The sequence below is a fragment of the Astyanax mexicanus genome, chromosome 4 (genome assembly GCF_023375975.1).
Source record: "Astyanax mexicanus isolate ESR-SI-001 chromosome 4, AstMex3_surface, whole genome shotgun sequence".
NCBI lineage: Eukaryota > Metazoa > Chordata > Actinopteri > Characiformes > Acestrorhamphidae > Astyanax > Astyanax mexicanus.
The window spans coordinates 50,671,388-50,694,612 of record NC_064411.1 but is presented as its reverse complement, the minus strand read 5'-3'; the positions used below and the strand labels follow the sequence as shown (position 1 = coordinate 50,694,612).

The 23,225-nt window shown below is 38.6% G+C and overlaps 1 protein-coding gene across 1 annotated transcript in view; it reads left to right on the top strand.

Annotated features, from left to right (window-relative positions):
* The first annotated feature begins 7,587 nt into the window (after positions 1–7,587).
* Positions 7,588–23,225, top strand: part of lrrc24 (leucine rich repeat containing 24) — a 69,492-nt gene continuing 53,854 nt past the window's right edge. The window contains exon 1 of the mRNA XM_022678741.2: positions 7,588–8,100. The gene's annotated coding sequence lies outside the window, so the exon portion shown is untranslated. The remainder of the gene's footprint in view (positions 8,101–23,225) is intronic.

The window sequence follows — 23,225 nt, the reverse complement described above, 5'->3', positions numbered from 1 at the left end:
GCTCCTCTGTGTTTCTTTGTGTTCCTCTCTGTTTGTCTATGTTCCTCTATGTTTCTTTGCATTTCTCTGTGTTTCCTTGCGTTCCTCTGTGTTCCTCTCTGTTTCTCTGCGTTCCTCCAGGTTTCTTTGCGTTCCTCTGTGTTCCTCTCTATTTCTCTGTGTTCCTTTGCGTTCCTCTGTGTTACTCTGTGTTCCTCTATGTTTCTTTGCATTTCTCTGTGTTTCTTTGCGTTCCTCTGTGTTTCTCTGTGTTCCTCTCTGTTTCTCTGTATTTTTCTCGGTGTTCCTCTGTGTTCCTCTGTGTTTCTCTGTGTTCTGGCTGTGAGCTTCTCCTCCTGGCTCTGATATTGTTGATATTTGGGTCACATTAACTTCTGAGAGGGAGCGGAGGGGGTTGGTGATCGAAGGCTGCCATGGTAAGACAGGCTGACCCACATTTCCAGCTTTTCAATATGCTTCCTAGAAACGACCAGCATTTAGATACTCTCTCTCTCTCTCTCTCTCTCTCTCTCTCTCTCTCTCTCTCTCTCTCTCTCTCTCTCTCTCTCTCTCGCTCTTATTCTCTCTCTCTTTTCTATTATTTCCCTCTCTGTCTCAATCTTTTTCCTTTCCCTTCCTCTCTCTCTCTTTTTCATATCTCTTACTCGCTCGCTCTTCCCTATTATTTCTGTCTCTTTCCCTCTCTCTCTCTCTCTCTCTCTCTTTCAGTTCAAATAAATTTGTTTTTTCAATTTAATGAAGCTTTATTGGCATGACCATAGTAAGTTAAACTGTTGCCAAAGCATTCATTAATTAATGGTTAATTGAAAAAAATAATAATTAGTGCATACATATACAGTTCACATACACATAAATAATTACTAAGGTTAATTAGACATTAATTACTATTGTAATTGACTGTTTTGATATTTGTGTAGATCATATTTCATATCTATCTATCTATCTATCTATCTATCTATCTATCTATCTATCTATCTATCTATCTATCCTGTTATTTCCCTCTTTGTCTCAATCTCTCTCTCTCATTGTTCTCTCACTCCTAATATCTACTTAATATCTGTTCCCCCTCACTTATTCTTTCTGTCACTTTATCCCTCCTTTTAGCTTCTATCTCTCTGTCCTCTCTCTATCCATCTCTCTATCCCTTATTCTTCTTTTTCTTTTTTTTGTCTTTCTCTGTCCTCTTTCCCTCCCTCTGCATCTGTCTCTTTATTTCTGTCCTTTTTCTCTACCTTCCAATATACTTTTTGTCCTTTTTTCACCCCTCGCTAAAATATAGATTCTGATTGGTTCTGCCTCAAAGTTTGACTCCTTGTTGTCCCACCTCTTACTAAAATATATATTCTGATTGGTTAAATCTTTGATTTTGACTCCCTGTTGTCCCACCCCTTACTAAAATATAGATTCTGATTGGTTCTATCTTTGAGTTTGACTCCAAATTGTCCCACCCCTTACTAAAATATAGATTCTGATTGGTTCTGCTTCTGAGATTGACTCTTTGTTGTCTGACCCTCCACTGAAATATAGATTCTGATTGGTTCTGCCTCAAAGTTTGACTCCTTGTTGTCCCACCTCTTACTAAAATATATATTCTGATTAGTACTGCTTCTGAGTTTGACTCTTTGTTGTCTGACCCTCCACTGAAATATAGATTCTGATTGGTTCTTCCTCTAAGTTTGACTCCTTGTTGTCCCAGCCTCCACTGAAATATAAATTCTGATTGGTTCTGCTTCAACCTGTAAACACAGATGTATTGCCAATAGAAAAAGACTCTGAACCAGACGGACACTATACCTAGATTGGCTAAAGGGGTATAAAGCAACCCATTATTGAGTTGTGGGATGATGGTCTTCCATCCAATCTTTGGGAATTTTATCTAACCTCCCCAACATGTGAGCAATCAAATTTATCCCTAAGACCTTTTTTTGCAGATTTGTTTTTTAGAGTATCTTGTTCAGGGTCTGATTAGACACTGAATTTTTTCACAAGTGCTTCTCTTAGTGCCCTTAAAAGGCTGACAGGGGCTGCTTTTGGGTGGTGCACCTCCTGGTGAGAGATTTTTGACAGCTAGACATGCCTCTGCAGCACAAATAAAGACATTTAAGAGAAGCAGGATGGTTGTTTCATTCAGCAAACTCTCTGATAATTTAAAATATCTACTCCAAGTACAATTTTTTGTCCTCTGTTCTCATATCTTAGCTCTTCAGACTCCTTCACTGCCTGAAGAATAAGAGCTCTGCTGTTTCCTCCTCAGCTGAAAGAGTCATCTCAGGACAGATGTTCAGCAGCTCTGAGGGGCTTGTGGGGGTCATCCTGCCGATGGATTACAGTGCGTCTCTTACAGGCTCTGCTTTAATTAGCAGTGTGGATGTGCCCAAAATAAACTGTGGTACAGCCGCCCTGGGTGAAGTGTGCTTCTGCTCCTTCTGCTGTGGATTGGAACTCGCCCAGAAGCTGTAAGATGTCAAATGAAAAGTGCTTTTCATACTTTTACCTCAGTTAAACAATTATGGCCAGCAGTTCTTTGTGACGGAATTGTGTTAATTCAATGTGGAAAATATATATCAGTCATTTGGAAATGACTGATACGTGGAAACTAAAGTCACTTAGAGCATTTATTTGCAGAAAATGAGAAATGGCTGAAATAACAAAAAAAAAATGATGCAGAGCTTTCAGACCTCAAATAATGCAAAGAAAACAAGTTCATATTCATAAAGTTTTAAGAGTTCAGAAATCAACATTTGGTGGAATAACCCTGTTTTTTTAACCACAGTTTTTAGGCATTTTGGCATCATGTTCTCCTCCACCAGTCTTACACACTGCTTTTGGATAACTTTATGCCTTTACTACTGGTGCAAAAATTCAAGCAGTTCAGTTTGGTTTGATGGCTTGTGATCATCCGTCTTCCTCTTGATTATATTCCAGAGGTTTTCAATTTGGTAAAATCAAAGAAAATCATCATTAGTGATCATAAGTGGTCTCTTATTTTTTTTCAGAGCTGTATGTTGACCAGGGCAAATTAGTTTTACTTGCTAACCCGAATAAACTGGTATAGTTTTGTTCAGTTAATACTCTTTTCATAATCAAAGTCTATGCATAACTGATATATTAAAAATTACCATCTGAATTATAATACTGGTATAATACACTTTTAATTTTTTTTTTAATAAAGTGGTGACTTGCTCTTACAGCCTTCAACACAGGGTTCAGGCAACATTGAATACATTTAATAAATTAATACTGTGAGTGATTAAACACAGTGTTTAAAAACTCCAGCAGCACTGCTGGTAAATGATAATGGTTGCAGAAACAAATAGATGGTCATTATGTTGTGTTATGAACAGTGTGTGTACACTCAGTTCTATACGCTCTCACAAACCTGGAGCAGTATTAAAGTCATATATTGATCATAGATGTAATTTTTTTCCTAATCAGGCTATTGTTCAAGGAAGCTGTCTTCTGTCTTTCTGCACACATACACAAAACGAACGCCGTAGCCATGACAACACAATAAACCTGTCTTACCTGGTACTCAATGGGCTTCAATCTGAAGAGCAACGTATTGTTAACCTCAGCAATTTCAATCTCCGCTGCAGAGCATGAGTGGCAGCGATGTTTACACTGTTATGTTTGCAGTGTCTCGGCACAAGGCTGAACCTGCCGGAATCGACGTCTGGAATCTGAGCTGTGGGGTTCACTGGTGATAACAATATCCTCTATAAACCTATATGATATGTGAGTGGGAAAAAAATATATATTATATAGCTCAGCCAAACCTTTTATCGACATTACTCAACCATTTTAAACCATATGCGTTATGTGGACAAGTATGGTCCTGTTGAAAAAAAAAAGCAAGCAGAATAAAAAAAAAAACAGTGTATGTGTGAATGTTGTGATGATAAACTGTACATTATATCACAGTTAGTTCCGACCCTGCAATGTGATTGGCTGAGAGGAGTTTTATGAGTGACGTTATCAGCCGGTAATGCACTGTAACCAAAGATCTTCATGTATCACTCCACCACATACAGCTAACCTAGCAATGATGCAGTGCTTACAAGCCAAATACAAACCAAATGCGACGTGATTATACACCACTGGGAGGTGTGGGATCCCATAGACACAGTGAAGAAACACTATAACTGCAATAGGCGGCGCAGACTCGGTCTCACAAATAAATAAATAATCCCAGCGATTCAAAAATACGCATTATTACACACATTATTAGCCACCAATATCAGGTTAAGAAGTATTAATATTAAAATAAAAGCTTAAATGTATATATTTTCCAGTTACTATAGGGTATTTTAAGCTGAATGTAAGGTGGACTTTGTTTCTTAACAAACAAAAAAAATATTTCAGTTAAACAAGCGCTGGACTTTAATCTACACAGATTTCTCTCTTGAAAAACCTTTATTTTGGTGAGTAAAGCACTTCTGTTTATTTACAGTAAACTTAGATTTCCACAATTTTGACTGAAATGGCCGATAATGCAGAGCTTACAGTGCAGCTACAAGCAGAGCAGCTATTGAACTATTTTAACTGGCAGAGTTTTTATAACCAATCCGATTGCAGTTTCTCATCCTTTTTAACTCACAATCTTTTAATAAAGAGTGATAATGGAACTGTGATATAATCGCAATAATACACTCGAGGTTTGTGCTATAACGTGTAATATTGGCACATCACAGCAGTGCCAGTATTACAGGTTATAGCACGAACCTCAAGTGTATTATTGCTTAATTGTCACGCCTGCTATGGACTCTGTAGTTCAAAATACTAACTCTTCTGTTCCCTTCTATGGAAAACCTTGGTCTGGAACTACAGTCCCCAGCATGCATCCGCCAGTGTCACATGTCTGGACTCAACCAATCTTGTCTCACTTTCAGGTTCGCCATCTCTGGAATTCTAAATTGTGTTCAGGTGTTTGTAATTTACTCATATATATAAACCCGTCTGTTTGTCATGCACAGTATGTTGCGAAGTGTTTTGTTTTTACTGCGATCGTCTGACTCGCGTCTGTAGCGTTATATCCATAAGTAAAATGAAAAGTTAATTCTGGGAAAACTGTACAATTGATAAATTTGGGCATGGTCCCAGTTGGCCAAGAAAGAGTTGCAATCTGGTGCAAATATTCATGGGGAAGATCGCTAGTTCGAATCCTGGTCATCCAGCTTGCCATCGGCTGCCAGAGTCTTGAGAGAGCACAATTGGCCTTGCTCTCTCTGGGTGGGTAGATGGAGCTCTTTCCCCTCATCATCACTTCTAGGGTGATGTCGATCAGCACAGGGCGTCTGTGAGCTGATCTATCGGAGCCCAGTCACTGTGATGCTACTCTGCAATGCTGCACCAGCAGCAGTTGAAAAGATGCGGTGTGTCCGAGACCCCACATGTGTCGGAGGAGGCATGTGTTAGTCTTCACACTCCTTGTGTTGTGGCATCACTAGTGATGAGGGATATACAGCATATACAGCAGTGATGAGGGATATATAGCAGATATACAGCAGACTTGCGTCTTGGTTTCTTCCAAGGTTTTGTCCTCTTAAAGGGAGTTTTTTCTTGCCACTGTGTCACCAAAAAATTGGCATCTCTGTGGTGCTGCTCATAAGAGGCGTGGACCTGTTTTTCTCTGTAAAGCTGCTTTGTGACAACTTTGTTGTAAAAAGCGCTATTTATTCAGACTAGCAGCTGAATATGGCAAATACTGGAAATAAAGTTTTTTTTCCAAAGCTGTATATACACACACATAAGTAACAGGAAACTTGAAACACCTAGGGACAGGTAACGAGGAGGCGGAGCTACAAATGAACACAGGTGAAAACACACAGGGCCACGTGCAGGAACAGAGGCATAGAACAGGACAAGAAAGTGACATACAGTCTACACTATCAGTTATAGTACTAGAGCGTATCAAATGGGATCTATAAACCAAGCAACTATGTGAATCATTAATCAAAATAAAAAAAACCTCTCTGTAATTGTAGAGTTTATGAGCCTTGAACAGTGAGCTAAATATCCCACTTAATATCTCATGCATGACATCATCTAAAGAAACGCCATTTATGTTTGTCTGTTTGTCTTGAAGCAAGTGGTTCTAAGTGGTTCTTTTTGAACCACTTTTTGGTGATGAGTGTAAGCCACTCAGTCAACAGTCTTAAGCTCATTTGCAAGTTTGCTTCCATTCAAAACCTCAACTCCATTAAGAACAGTGGCGTGTTGCTGTCCGCGGTGCTGAAAAGCTATTAACTTTACAGCAGTGGAGATTGTGATGAGTTTGCTTCTACTCTTCATGAGAAAGCTTTTACACTAGATGTGGGAAGCAGCATTAGTGAGGTCAGGAAGTGGTCCAGAGTGCAAAGCCGACTTTTAACTCAACAATAAACACAATAAAGAGTAAAATAACATTCTTGTTCCCTTAAAGGAGAAAAATGGTGTAAAATGGACTTTTGTTGTAGTAAAAAATGATAAAAGTGCTTACCTTTGATGAATAGCACAACTCCGTTCTCCCACAGCGTTCCGAGATCCAGAAATTTGAACAGTTTGTCCAAACACCCTTCAGACTGGGTGATACGGGGCATAATTTGCCCCAATAAATAGCTTTTTACATCGTTATCCAGCTCAAAGTAGCTCACCTCCTTGCTAGAATCCGCAGAGCCCTGACATTTAAAAACGAGGCTTTAATAACTTAAAAAGTGCACAAGAAGCTTATTAAAAAACACTGTTTATATTCTATAACGAAAACACTTCATTACATATATCCTGCGAATGAGAGAAAATGCAAAAATTTAAAATATAGATGCTGAATGCTGATGTTGAGTGTTACATCTTTTTTTAATGTTCCATTGTTTTTAGATTCTGGCGAGACTTTACTTTCTGTCTGTGACCCTTAACCTTGGAGATATAATATTCTTTTTTCCCTACACATTGACTTAAATATGGAGTATATTATTAATATTTGTATTTTATTGAGCAAATACTACATTCACTGATGTAAATACTTGACCTTAATACCAAAAATTAATTTAATCATTTCAATCATTTAGAATTGTTAAGAATAAGAAATGTAAAAAAAAAAAAAACTGTAAAAATATGGGATGAGCTCTCACTGGCCTCTTGTTGATATATAATTTTTTTCTTTCTTTCTTTTCTTTTTCTCTCTAATTTATACTCTCAAAACAAACTTTAGTGATGCTTTTTTATTGGACACTTTATACAATTCTTTATTATAGTAACTGAAATTTTTATTTAACCAGTCATAAATCATATTCAATCCTCCTTATTCAATGTTCCTATTATGCACGGACTCTATGAAAATAAGAGATCAACACATGTCCAGAGCTTTATCCTCTGGGTTGGAGGAATGGGGTGGGATTTGGTGTGGAAAACTAAATTGAATTGAAGGGAAACAATGCGCGCGCTGGAGGAACGCCAGCGTGCTGCGAGGCTTTGGGGCTGGGGCTCGCGCGCTGATGCGCAGCTTACGCTACCAATCGGTGCGAACAATGGTTGGGCGAGGGGAGGGGTGGAGGAGGAGGAGGGATGGAGTGATGGGGGGATCGGGGGTAGGGGAACAGAAGAAGAACAGAAGGGGAAGCGGAACAGCGCGAGAGGCTCGTGCAGGACTGAGCTGGATGGGAGCTTTATGCATTGATGAAGCGTCAGATCGCTGATTGGGAAGCGTTGAATAAAGCCGGAGGGATCGAAGAAGTGTAGATCGCGCAGGTCGCGCGGGACAAACGGTAGGCGGCGCGACAACATCCTCATCATCATCATCATTGCGTGATATTTGCGTACGGAAGGGTGCGCGCGGTGGACGCTGACCAGGCGAATGGAGGGACAGGACCCTGGCCTTTAGGGACCGCCGCTAACCACGGGTGGAATGAGGCTCGTGCGCCCGTGTTTGGTTCGCAACCTTAACGTGGATTGACGGCCAGCCAATCTCAGCCCTGAAAGGTCCGATTGTCCTACAAAGCCGCTAATTGATTTGAAATGAATTGAATTGAATTCAGGAGACCAGCTCATAACGAAACGTTGGAACATTGAAACGTCGGAACGTCTGCAGAACTGAAGCAGCACTTCTTGGCTCGAGACGTTTGACAGGTTGGTGCTCGTATTATTATTTTTTCCTTAGCTTTATTTTATCAGTCTTTTTTTTTTGGCTACTTTGCACTTCTGAAAACACGCGATTAGTGCCGCTATTTATCTTAGCGGCTGTTTGCATTGCAATCTCTTACGCACTGATTTGCATTTGCCTGCAGTTTTACACATGTACTATGCACGTACGTACATTTTTCTTCACGTGCGTGCAGCCAGTGTGGGTTTAAACGGGGTGAGTGATCAGTGCTAGGTTTGCAGGTTGTTTGCAGTGAGTGTGTGCAGTGTGTTATTCTTACCGCAATGATAACAATGGTTTTATTTAGCATGCATCAATATTATCATCATCATCGTTGTCAACATATGGATTGTTTTTTTTTTCAGTTTATGGTCATTATAGCTATAGATATATGATCAGGTAGTAAGTGTATATAATACCACAGTGTTGTGTAGTAGATTGCCATCCAGTGGCAATACTAATGTGGATGTACTCATTATGCATCAACAGAATAGATGGTATACCAAAGAGTATTGTAGTAATATAGTTCAGTATTAACAGAATGGTTTATAGTACTCATGTGTTAGTGAATGAGAGAGAGAGAGAGAGAGAGAGAGAGAGAGAGAGAGAGAGTAGAATGACAGAGGGGTTTAAAAATATTATAGAGTGAGTATGAGAATGCATGTGAAAGAAGTGAGAGCAAGTGAAAGCAGATGGAGAGAGAGAAAGATAGAAAGAAGGAATTAAATGAATGAATGGGTGTGAAAAGAAGTGAGAAAAGGATAGAAAAGGATGAACAAACAAATAAAAGAAGTGCAAGAAGAGGGAGTGAATAAAAGGGGATTGGTAAACGACTGAAGTGTGTGTGTGTGTGTGAGAGAGTGAGAATCAGAGAGAGAAAGAGTAGTTTTTAAAATTTTGAATATGAATATATAACCAGGCAGTACCATATAGTACAAGATAGCTAACAGACAGTACCAGGTCTATATGAGGCAAGTGAAACAAACCATGCAGTTCAGCACTGGAGATTGTGAGAGAGGGCATAGTGAAAGAATGGGTGTGAAAGAAGTGAGAGTGAGTAAAGACTGATGGATGAATGACAGAAGTGGAAAGTGACAGAGAAAGATAGTGAGCTAGAGAGAGAGAGAGAGAGAGAGAAGAAGGTGGGATAGAGAAAGGTAGGAAATCAGTTGTGTAGCAGACTGTCAGATATTAGGAACTGAACAATCAGCACTGGACATTGTTTGGCAATGCTAATGTGATTTTATTAAGAAAGTATTAAGAAAATAGATACAGTACTACAGATAGTACTGTGTTAAAATACCACATTGTAGTTCAATAACACAAACTGCACAGTTCTCAGTAATATGGTGCAGAGACTGTACTGAGAAATCTGGTATAGAGCACATGGATCGATAGATGAGAGAGAGAAAGAGAGAGAGAATATATATTTAATATTTTATATATGTTTAATAATTTGATTATTATTTTTGTATTTGTTGAATTGTTTGCTTTGGCAACAGTTGTTATTTGCAATTCATGCCAATAAAGCCATTTGAATTTTGATTTTTTTTTGAGAGACAGAGAGAGAAAGAGAGAGAGAGAGAGAGAGAGAGAGAGAGAGAGAGAACGAGGATATGGTGAAAGAATGGGTGTGAAACTGAGAACTGAGAAATCTGGTATAGTGCACATGGATCGGTGGAAGAAGTTAGAGTGAGTGAAGACAGATGGATGAATGACAGAAGTGGAAAGTGAAAGAGAGAGAAAGATAGTGAGAGAGAGAAAGCAAGAGAGAGAGAAATAGCGAGAGAGAAAGAGATAGTGAGAGAGAGAGAGAGAGAGAGGTTGAAAATCAGTTGTGTCTGAGATATAGTCAGAGCGTAGTGTGTACAACATAGTACAATATAGTATGAGAGAAAGAGAGAGAGATAGAGAAAGCAAGAGAGTGAGTGAGAGAGAGAGATAGCAAGAGGAATATATATTTTATTATATAAAATATAATATAGTACAAGATAGATAGACAGATTGAGAAAGAGGGAGAGATAAGATATAATGAAAGAATGGGTGTGAAAGAAGTTAGAGTGAGTGAAGACAGATGGATGAATCTGGATCTATCTATCTATCTATCTATTGTTTAAAAATATTATAGAGTGAGTATAGAATGCATGTGAAAGAAGTGAAAGCAAGCGAAAGCAGATGGAGAGAGAGAAAGAGAGAGAGAAAAGGGATTAAATGAATGAATGGGTGTGACAAGAAGTGAGAAAAGAACAGAAAGGGGTGAACAAAAAAGTGAAAGAAAGTGACAAAAGAGAGAGTGAATAAAAGGGAATGGTGTGAGAGAGAGTGAGAATCAGAGAGAGAAAGAGAGTGAGAGAGAGAGAGAGAAAGAGCAAAATAAATATAAAAATGAGATGAATATTAAAGAGAAAGGACTGAATGAAGACATAAAATACAGTAAAAGAAGAGATAGAAAAAAGAATGAGTGTAAAAAGGGAGAATAGAATGGGTAGAATAGAGGTAGAATAGAATGAACAAACAGAAATGCTGTAGAGTACACATGCAATAGTGAATGAGAGAGAGAGAGAGAGAGAGAGTTGAATGACAGAATGGTTTAAAAACATTATAGAGTGAGTCTGAGAAAGCATGTGAAAGAACTGAGAGAGAGAGTGAAAGCCGATGGAGATAGAGAGAGAGATAGAGAGAGAGAAAAAACATAGAAAATGATGAACAAAATAAGAATGGAAATTGAATGAAAGAATGGGTGTGAAAGAAGTGAAAGAAACATAGAAAGGGATGGACAAACAAATGAAAGAAAGTGGCAGAAGAGAGTGAATCAAGAGGATGAAGGGAACAAACGATGGAAGTGTGTGGGTGTGAAACAGAGAGAGAAAAAGAGCAAAAGAAATATAAAAACGAGATTACTATTGAGGAAAAAGGACTGACTAAAGACATAAAGGACAGTAAAAGAAGAGATTGGACAAAATAATGACTGTAAAAAGAGAAAGAGAGGTAGAAAGGAATGAACAGAAATGTACTAAAATAACAGTGAGAAAAAGAAAGATATAAAAAAAATTATAGAGTGAGTGTGAGAATGGATGTGAAAGAAGTGAGAGCGAGTGAAAGCAGATGGATAGAGAAAGATAGAGAGAAAGAAAGGTAAAACATTTTGAACAGAGAGACAGAGAGAGAGAGAGAGAGTGGATTGAATGAAAGAATGGGTGTGAAAGAAGTGAGAAAAAGTCTATATGATTATATATAGATATATCATCATATAGTTACAAATAGCACCAGATAGTACCACAGTGTAGGACTACCACAGTGTGGGTAAAGTGAAGCACCAGAGAGTAGTAGTAGACCTTTCTAACTGATCAGTTCAGCACCGGACAGCTACCAGCAATATGGAGCAAAGAGGCAAGTGAATGAGAGAGAGAGGAAGGAGAGAATGAAGGAATGGATGTGAATGATGTGAGAGTGAGTAAAGACAGATGAATGGATGATGGAAGTAAGAAAAAGACATAGAGATAGGAAGAGAACAGTAAAAAGGAATAAACAAAAAATGAAATAAAGTAAAATCAAGAGAGGATGAGAAAAGAAAGCATGGATACACAATAGAATAGGGTATGATATTAGTATTATTACAATGGGTGTGAGACAAAAAAAGAGTAAGAGAAGAAGACCAGACAAAAGAAAGATGGAAACAATAGATTGAAGTATTCTATTGTTATGGCAGTTTAGTATAAATGAGCAGAATCTATGAATGAACATATAGTACCACAGTGTTGTGTATAAAGATGGTCAGGTTTAAAGAAAGGGAAGCAAGTTGAGCAGGGAGAGAGAGAAAGGTAGAAAGGAATGAATGAAAAAATGAAGAAAAAAGTGAAAGAAGACAGAGTGAGTAAAAGAAAGATGATTTATTACAATATACAGGGGTTGGACAATGAAACTGAAACACCTGGTTTTAGAGCACAGTAATTTATTGTGGTGACGGACAGTTCTGGTGGAAACAGGAGAGTTGAGGTGCACATTGAATTCTGCCGTGATTTGATCAGCCGTGGTTTTATGTTTTTCTGATACAATCCGGGTTAGCACCCGAACATCCCTTTCAGACAGCTTCCTCTTACAGCGTCCACAGTTAATCCTGTTGGATGTGGTTGGTTCTTCTTGGTGGTATCTCGCTGACATTACCCTGGATACTGTGGCTCTTGATGCATAACAAAGACTTGCTGTCTTGGTCACAGATGCTCCAGCAAGACGTGCACCACCAATTTGTCCTCTTTTGAACTCTGGTATGTCACCCATAATGTTGTACTATGTTGCATTGCAATATTTTGAGCTGAACTGTGCTCTTACTCTGCTAATTGAACCTTCACACTCTGCTCTTACTGGTCCAATAATGTGCAATTAATGAAGATTGATCACCAGGCTGCTCCAATTTAGCCATGAAACCTCCCACACTAAAATGACAGGTGTTTCAGTTTCATTGTCCATCCCCTGTAGATACAGATATACAGTCAGGTAGTACAAGACAGTACTAGATAGTATGGCATAGTGCCATATAATACTGAATAAGATCATAGTGCAAGCCAACTATATGGAGCAGAGCCTGTACTGATAAATACTGTACAGCACACCTGGATCAGAATGAGTGTGAAAAGAAAGAGTGAGTGAAGACAGGTTAATGGATGATTGACGTGAGATAGATAGATAGCTCAAGAGGGGGAAAAAGGGAGGGGGGGGCAGAACGAGAGAAAGCGAGAGGATAAAATGGTAGTGAAAAAGAGAGTGAGTGAAAACAGATGGAGAGATAACCGAAGTGAGAAAGAGAGAGTGAGTAAATACAGATGGCTAGATTAAAGAAGTGATAAAGGGAGAGTAAAAGGTAGAAAAGAATCAATGAAGAAATTAAAGACATTGAAAGAAGAGAGAAACAGATAAAGAGGGTTAAAAGAAAGAAGTGTGTGGAAATATAGATTGATTGATGACGTTTAAGTGAGAGAGAGAACTAATGAAGAAATAAAAGGAAAGTAAAGATAGAATTATAGATAGAGAATGTTTTTGGGATGGCAGAGCAAATGTTGTTTAATTCAGTCTGCATCTACAGAATCAACAGTTATTTCTGAGTTTATGGTCATATAGAAATATATATATATATATATATATATATATATATATATATATATATATATATATATATATATATATATATATATATATCATCATATACAGCTTTGGAAAAAAGCTTTGATTTGACCAAATTAAAAACCTCTGGAATATAATCAAGAGGAAGATGAATGATCACAAGCCATCAAACCAAACTGAACTTTTTGAATTTCTGCACCAGGAGTAAAGGCATAAAGTTATCCAAAAGCAGTGTGTAAGACTGGTGGAGGAGAACATGCCAAGATGCATGAAAAAAACTGTGATTATAAACCAGGGTTATTCTACCAAATATTGATTTCTGAACTCTTAAAACTTTATGAATATAAATATTTGTTTTATTTGCATTATTTGAGGTCTGAAAGCTCTGCATCTTTTTCGATATTTCAGCCATTTCTCATTTTATGCAAATAAATGCTCTAAATGACAATATTTTAATTTGGAATTTGGGAGAAATGTTTTCTGTAGTTTATAGAATAAACGTTCATTTTACTCAAACAAATAACTATAAATAGCAAAATCAGAGAAACTGATTCAGAAACTGAAGTGCTCTCTTCATTTTTTTCAGAACTGTAGTTCCATATAGTACCAGATAGTACCACAGTGTATTACCACAGTATGGGGAAAGTGAAGCAGCAGCAGAGCGAGAGAGAGAGAGAGAGAGAGAGAGAGAGAGAGAGAGAGAGAGAGAGAGAGAGAGAAGATATGATGAAAGAATGGGTGTGGAAAAAACAGCGAGTGAAGACAGATGGATGTATTACCGAAGTGAGAGAAAGGGAGAGGGAGAGAGAAAGAAATGAGATGGTGACGAGAAGAGTGTGGTGAGAGAGGGAGAGAGAAAGAGAGAAAGCGTGATGGAAAGGAAGAAAAAATGATGAGGGGAGAGGAAAAGTGAAGTGAATAAGTAAAAAAAAAAGAACGTTGGTAATAAGAGAAGATTGACAACAGAGAGAGAGAGGATTGAATGAAAGAGGGAGCGAGTGAACACAGATGGATGGATCACAGAAGTAAGAGACCCAAAGGAAGAAATATATGAATGAAGGAAAGAAATAAACTGAAAGAAGAGAGAGAGAGAGATATTGAGGTAAAGACAGATTAAAACAATAGATTGGAGTTCTTCAGTGGATTTTTTATAGAAATGCAGATATATGGTCATATGGTTCCACATAGTACTAGATAATACCACAGTGTTTGGAACAAGTGAAGCAAACTGAGCATTTCAGCACTGGACAGTTCTCAGTAATATGGTGCAGAGTAATACTGTTTCATACTAGGGGTGTCACGATTTCGATATTTCATCGAAATCGATCAAAATTATGTCATGGTCTCGAGCACCGAAATCAAAAAGAGGATAGACGATCCCTCCCACAAATGGAGCAGCACACTGTAGCTCAAAGAGCAGCCTTTTCTCCAGAGAATGTGGACATTCTCATCTTCTTAAAGAAAAACTTGAAAATATAAAAATAACAGTTGTTTTGTCTAGCCTCAAATATGTTAATAATTTTGGTACTTTGAGGAGCATCTTTCTCTCAGATAAAGGTAATAATATATCTTTATTAAAGAAAAAAACTTGTCATTCTCAGGGACCGAAAAAGTCTTAAAGTCTTATTTTTCATGTTAAACTGTTACAGTAGGATAGAGTTCAGTTTGTTAAGGCTCTAATTGTTCTATTATTTTGTACATGACTGTTCCTGTATTTTTTTATTATTTATTTTGTTATGTTGCACATTGCTGTTTTAATAGTGCACACTGCTGCTACCAAAAAAAGCCAATAGATGGCATTACATATATATCTTAATTAAATTATTTAAATTTGACCATTAGTGCCTAATGTGGTGTATTAAAGATCACTTGTATCACTTTGCGTCACTTATATCAAAAAAAGTAAATCCAGAATCGAATTGAATTGTGACCCTAAAATCGGAAATAAAATCGAATCGAGGATTTAGAGAATCGTAACGCCCCTATTTTATACACATAGATCGGTGAATAATAATGGACTGAATAAATTATTATAGTCATCTTATGTTCTATATAATCTGTAAAAAAAAGTGTGCATTGTTGTTGTTGTTGCGATGGGTAAAGTTTCTTTTTGTCTGAATCAACAGAATCAGTTGTTTTTCAGAGACAGTTACTACAACAAAAGCAGGATATGCTTTTTGTTTTTAAAGCCTTTGATATTTAGAGTATAGTGTAAGAGTGGAGGAGATAAGAGACAGGGGATAAATGAATGAATGAATGAATGAATGAATGAATGAATGAATGAATGAGCTGAGAGTTTAAAGTAGAAAAACTGAGAATGATGAAACAGTAGAGGGTGAGTGAGAGACTGATATTGTTACAGTGGAGAGAGAAAGAGAGAGAGAGAAAGAGAATGAGATAGTTACAGAAGTAATGAAAGTGTTGAATGAGGGAGAGTGTGATAAGAGAAAGGTAGTAGAAGAGTGAGAGAGAGAAACAATGAATGAATGGAGGAAAAGTAAGGAAAAAAGGAAGGAAATAAAAAAGAACAGATTTAAAAAGAGACAATTAAATAAAAGAGAGAATGATTAAATAAAAGAGAGAGTGAGAGACTAAGGGTGGGAGTGCGAGTTAGTGAGAAAGAGAGAGTAAGAGAAGTAAAGAAAGTGATGGAGGAAGGAGCGTGTGATAAGAGAGAAAGAGAGAGACACACAGATAATGAATGAGGGAAGGAAGGTTAGAGCTTTAACAGAACAGGAGAAACAATGAATGAAGGAAAGAGAGATAAAAGATTTGAGGAGAAAAATTTAGTATGAGGGAAAGAGAGAGAGAGAAAGAGAAAGAGAGAGAAAATGACAGAGAGAGAGAGAGAGAGAGAGAGTGTGTGTGAGTGAGTGAGTGAATGAGTAAAGCAAGAAATAGTAATGAAAGTGATGGATGAAGGAGAGTGTGATAATAGAGAGACACACAAAGAATGAATGAGTGAAGGAAGGAAAATGAGCTGAGAGATTCAGGTAGAGAAAAGAGAGAATGATAAAACGAGAGAGAAATAGAGTGTGTGGCCGAGTGAGTGAGTGAGTGAGTGAGTGAGAGAGAGAGAGAATGACTGAGTAAGTGAGTGAGAGAGAAAGAGAGTGAGAGAGTGAGTTAGCATAGTAAAAAAAGTGATGGATGAAGGAAAGTGTGATAATAGAGAGACACACAACAAAGAATGAACGAGTGAAGGAAGGAAAATGAGCTGAGAGATTCAGGTAGAGAAAACTGAGAAACACAACAAAAGCGAGAGAGAGAGAGAGAGAGAGAGAGAGTAAATAAGAAAATGAGTGAATGAGAGAGAGAGTGAGTTAGCATAGTAAAGAAAGTGATGGACGAAGGAGAGTGTGATAATAGAGAGACGCACAACAAAGAATGAATGAGTGAAGAAAGTAAAATGAGCTGAGAGATTTATGTAGAGAAAAATGAGAATGATAAAACGAGAGAGAGAGAGAGAGTGTGTGTGGCTGAGTGAATGAGAGAGAGAGAGAGAGAGAGAATGCCTGAGTGTGTGAGAGAGTGAGTGAGGGAGAGTGAGTTAGCATAGTAAAGAAAGTGATGGAAGAAGGAGAGTGTGATACTAGGAGACGCAAAGAATGAACGAGTGAAGTAAGGAGAAAAATGAGAACGATAAAACGAGAGAGAGAGAGAGAGAGAGAGAGAATGACTGAGAGAGAGAGAGAATGACAGAGAGAGAGAGAATGAGAAAGTGAATCAGAGGGCAGAGGGATTACAGTGAGCGTTTGTTCTGTACACTGCCGGCTCTTTGCAGATGGATGAGTGCTGACACACAGGGAGGAGGCGTGGTCTCGGTGCTGACCTTTCACTCAGACTCGCTTTTTTATCTGCAGCTCCGTCCGTTTCATCACACGCTGAGATCCTCAGAACCAGAACCAGATAAACACACATCAACAGGGGGCATATTACACCATAAATAAATACATAAACTAATAAATAAACAGGCTGGCATATGCTACACACCTGTATTCAGTATAACGTCAATATAAAAGACAGTTGGTATTGGCGATTAGCTGGACGACCTTGGACAAGACCAACCTTGGATAAGAAGTTAAAAAAAGAAATATATATTATTAATTTCCTGGAGTATTAGCAGATGAACATGAGAAAACATAAACCTATTGGCATTCTAATACCTTTCATGAGCTGTAGAGGGGTATAAATCCCCCCCAGGATTGTGCTGTGAAACAGTGGAAGAACTGTGTTCTCTGAAATGATGCTATTCAAAATGTTCAAAATGTGAAACTCATATATTATATAGACGTATTAAACACAGAGTGATCTATTTTAAGCATTTATTTCTTTTATTCGTGATGATTATGGTTTACATTGTTTTAGAAAATTTGAATATTATATAAGACCAGTTGGTACTTTTGGCAGGGTGGGCAGTGTGCCAAGTCCTGCTGGAAAATGAAATCTGCATCTCCATAAAAGTTGTCAGTAGCAGAGGGAAGCATGAAGTGCTGTAAGATTTTGTAGGAAAACAAAACTGCACTGACTTTAGGCTTGATAATAAAACACAGTGGATCAACACCAGCAGATGACAGACATGACTCTCCAAACCATCACTGATTGGTGGAAACTTCACACTAGACCTCAAGCAGCTTGGACTGTGTGTCTCTCCACTCTTCCTCCAGACTCTGCTCCCTTCATTTACAAATGAAATGAAATGTAAAATTTACTGATGGTCGAAATGTACATATTTGTATATATATGTTTTTATAGCCAAAAATTACACCAATGTTAAGTTGAATAAAACAAGCTTACATTTGTAATCTTTTCTCAATTAATCTTATCATTAATTCATATAAATTAGTTATAGAGTGAACAGTATTGAGAGCACAGCCAACAAAGTGTTACTGCAGCAGCTCAGAAAATAATAATACTTGTTCTTACAGCCTATAACTCAGAGACCTACAAGTTTACCTAGGGCAGCCTGTGTCTGTCAGAAACTGAGGGACACACCCATTATGCAAATAGATTCTGCATGGAAGCCAATGGAAAAGACGCTGCCAATGGCAAAACAGACTAAATTCAGTATTTATAATAAGTTGGTTCAACTTCACAAATGTTCAGCTAACTCAAAATAGTTAAGGAATGTGTACAAATATTTAATTTGATCTAAAACATGCTTAATTCATTTGAGTTCAAACTACTTATGTTACCGCGAACCTTTACTCTTGAAGTCTTGTCAGTTATCAACCAACAGGGGTTGGACAATGAAACTGAAACACCTATTATTTTAGTGTGGGAGGTTTTATGGCTAAATTGGAGCAGCCTGGTGGCCAATCTTCATTAATTGCACATTATTGCACCAGTAAGAGCAGAGTGTGAAGGTTCAATTAGCAGGGTAAGAGCACAGTTCTGCTCAAAATACTTCAATGCACACAACATTATGGGATTATGACATACCAGAGTTCAAAAGAGGACAAATTGTTGGTGCACGTCTTGCTGGAGCATCTGTGACCAAGACAGCAAGTCTTTGTGATGCATCAAGAGCCACGGTATCCAGGGTAATGTCAGCACCAATACCACCAAGAAGAACCAACCACATCCAACAGGATTAACTGTGGACGCTGTAAGAGGAAGCTGTCTGAAAGGGATGTTCGGGTGCTAACCCGGATTGTATCAGAAAAATATAAAACCACGGCTGATCAAATCACGCAGAATTCAATGTGCACCTCAACTCTACTGTTTCCACCAGAACTGTCCGTCACCACAATAAATTATTGTGCTCTAAAACCAGGTGTTTCAGTTTCATCGTCCAACCCCTGTATATGTATTTCAATTCTAAATGAAACAACTCATGAGACTCATTTGTCGATTGGCTTAAAGTGAAGAGAGGAAATCCAGAAATCCAACAATAATCCGTCAAAACATCGCAAACATGTTTACAGGCTGAGCTTATATCATAATATTGTAAAATGAACACATGATTTAATGGACAGCATTAATAAAGTGGTGCTCAGCTGAAGATATCTATAAGCCTCTTATTATTGATTTATGCAGTAAGCAGGACAGATGGGCTGATGGGTGGAGATCTGGGAATGGAATCAAGCTGTTTATTTTAAAGTCAGTTGGGAAGCTGTGAGGAAGGTATTGGATACATGGAACGGCCTCGTTTTTCAGCGAGTCCGTGGCGGGTATTGAACGTGAGTTTGATGAGCTGTCAGTGGTGGATGTGAGGTATGTGTAATAACCCTGGCATTATGTGGCAGACGGAATGGATTGTCTTTGTGAACGGTATCGACTGCAGTGGAATGGGCTCCACAGGTCAGTGTGGGGAGATGCTGCATGCCTGCCTCGCTCGTCCAGTTCGACAGAGGCAGCGAGAGCGAGAGCGGCGGCAGCAGAGGCAGCAGTGGCAGCGGTGGGGGGTTCGGCTTGGCTGGAGCGCGGCGCTGTGGTGTCACAGCCGGCTGGACGTGTGGGGAATGAAACCGAGGGCGATCGATCCGCTCGGCGAGCACAAGCACACTGCTCAAGTGGAGATACGTCCACATCCTGTTGGGCTGCTGCTGATGATGTAATGGTTCTGAACCCACTTCAGACAGCTCGTCGGATTGGCTGTGTGTTTGGCTGTTTGTGCGTTGTGTGTTGTGTGTGTGTGTGTTGTACGTGTGTGAGTGTGTGTTCAGTGATGTCCAGACAAAGCCCAGTGCTCCATTTTTCTTTTTTTGTGTAGATCTAAAAGGGCAAAGCCGTCTTTCTGATCTCAGTCTTATTACATGCTATACTAAACTACAAAAAATGAAAAATGGCTGAAATAACAAAAAAAAAGATGCAGAGCTTTCAGACCTCAAATAATGCAAAGAAAACAAGTTCATATTCATAAAGTTTTAAGAGTTCAGAAATCAGTATTTGGTGGAATAATACAGGATTTTAATCACAGTTTAAAATCATGCATCTTGGCATCATGTTCTCCTCCACCAGTCTTACACACTGCTTTTGGATAAGTTTTTGCTACTCACTCCTGGTGCAAATATTTAAGCAGTTCAGCTTGGTTTGATAGCTTGTGATCATCCATCTTCCTCTTGATTATATTCCAGAGGTTTTTAATTTGGTAAAATCAAAGAAACTCATCATTTTTAAGTGTTCTCTTTTTTATTCCAGTCTCTTGTGTTATTCTTTTTTATATTAGGTATTTATTTTATTTGTGGGCACATATACATTCATATATACATTCAAACTTATACATTTAAGGTTATTTTATTGGTTTTTGGCACAGTCATACAATTTGTATACTTTTATACACAGTCATACAATGTGTATGTGTCCCCACCATCAGTGTGTAGTCATATCCCTCCCCCAACACAGAGCAGCTATTATCATTGGGGTGCAGTAAGCAGCACTGCAGTGAGAAACACTGATTGGAATGATGGTGGTGTATGAGGTGTTAGTAGTATAGTGTGTTGTGCTGGTGGTACGATTGAGTGGATCGAATATAGCAGTGCTGCTGGAGTTCTTAAACACATCAGTGTTTTAAAACTCCAGCAGCACTGCTGCAGTATCTGATCTACTCACTGTTTCTGTTCCACCAGCTCAACACACTATACTACTAACACCTCATACACTACCAGTGTTGGGCACGTTACTTTGAAAAAGTAATTATAGTTACTCGTTACTTCTCCAAAAAAGTTACTAACTGAGTTACTCCACTATAAAAGTAACTAGTTACCAGTAATAGTAACTATTGGGTTACTTTTGTGTTACTCGCCCCTGTAGTTTATTTTAACGCTGTTATTCCCATCACTGTACACCACCATAACCAGAGAACTAAGAATCACAGACTCACCATCCCAATAATAATAATAATATTAGCTGCTCTGTTGTGGTCCTTTGGGGGCTTAAAAGAACTTAAAATAGATATTGGGTGGTCTTAATAAAGTCGATATCAGTGATAGAGATTCTCCAAAAGTTTTGTTTCACAAACTGTGGCCACAAACCACAAACCGTTTAATAATGATGGGGAACTCAACTGTACTCCACTAGTGTGGAGCTGTACAAGGGAGGGCCTTCTATTAAACTCAACCAGCTGAGTGCACATGCTTCCTCCGAGGCACATGGATCCTCTCTCTCTCTCCTTTTTCTTTTTTTTTTCTCTCTCGTTCTTGGCTCTGCAGCTCATGCAGCATTGTAGGGCAGCTGAACGCATTTGGAGGAGAGTGCTGACTGCCCAATACAGAGTATGTGACTTGGCAGGTGGCCACGGCCGGCCGGCCAGCGGCAGTATAGAGAGACAGCAGGCAGAGACTGAGCCATGCTTCCTGCGCTGAAGAACAACAGAGCCAATTTGTGTTCCCTCCGACTGCCGGTGATGGACAGCCGCGGCATCATTGGGATTTTAAGCGATGTCCCTCTGCCCCGGTTGCATAAGGTTTAAAAACAAACCCTTGTTAGGAAGCATCGCCATGTCCCCGCTGTGTCGAGAGATAAATAAATAAAGAAATAAATGGCAGGGAAACAGGAAAATAAGTTTTTCATGTTTCCCCATCATCATGGGATCTGTCAGTCTGCGTTAAAGAAAAAAAAAAAACGGGAAAAAGACGGAAATAAGACGCGGTATACACCCACGTCAAGCGTACGCACACCAGCATAAAAAAGCACACTTACTTACACCCTCATCAGCCTGTCAGGGGAAGCCTTTTGTCAGCATTTCGCCCCACATTCAGCTTTTTTCAGCTCTCGTTTGGCTGCTCTGCATTATTACATTCTATTCTTTCCTTCCCAATTATAATCATCCGTGATCACAAGTAAACCACTGTGATCTTTCTCTATAAAATGCAAACCAATCTGTATTCATTAAGTTCAGTCAGTATTGAGTATTAAATCTAGAACGCTAACGCTGGGTCATTTTCACCCGCACTATTTTTTTTCATGTGATTTTTATTGTGTTGCTGCTGTTTGAGTTGTATGGGACCTTGGGTATCTCCCGGGGCGATGATCATTGATGTCATTGATGTTATGGTTGATTCTTCCACCCATCTATTTTTTTCTTTTTTGTTTGTGACAGAGAGTAACATATTTTATGGGTGTAATTTACCTGATATTAGAGACTGTGTGTTTAAATCTGGCGCTCTGGGTAGACCAAAGACCAAGTTCCCAACAGCATTATTCGTTTTGTTTGGACATTACCTGTTAAGGACTCCCTGATTTAACAAAAACAAATTTGTCTTTTTAATAGGATCATCCTATTGGTACCTTTTATTTTATTTTATGTGATGTTGTATAAACTTGTCCTAAAGTGTAAACCCAACATTAGTGGTGGTGTTACCAATTTTACCATTACTGTTCCAGGGTTAACCCAATATATTTCATGTTTTTTCAACTTGACTTTCAACTTCAGCTTCATTGTATTGATTATTATATACTGTAGATCCATGCCTGCAGTTCAGGCTTGTTACACATTCCAAAAAATGGACAATAAAGCATTTCCACAGTTCCAGTTAGAACTGTGGATATCAAGCAATTAATGGACCCATCGTACATCCTGCGCAAGGCGTGTTGCGATGCTCTTTGCTACACCCCGTCAACAGTCTATTTTCATGCCTTGCACCTGTGCCATTAAAATAGCGACAGAGTTTAAGAAGGAAAACCTACACAGATGGGTGTGGTGGAAATGAGGTGTTTTCAGGTAAATTTCTGGGATGTATCTATCTTGGCATTGGGAAATACAGGTACGCCACTGACTGATTAAAACCCTGACAACAGTCAAGAGTCAGTCCCCCAGTCATATCTTAGTCATGCAGGAGCGCCATGGGTGTTGCACGCCCTCAGAGCTCATACACCCGTACTCATTAAAAACACACACACGGATATGCTACATCTCACAAACTCGACTTTTAACTCAACAATAAACAGAATAAAGAAAAAAATGACATTACTGTTCTCTTAAATGATCCTCTGATCAGACACGTAAAGCACTGTGCTGTTAAGATACGAACATGCCAAAGTCAGAGCTGAC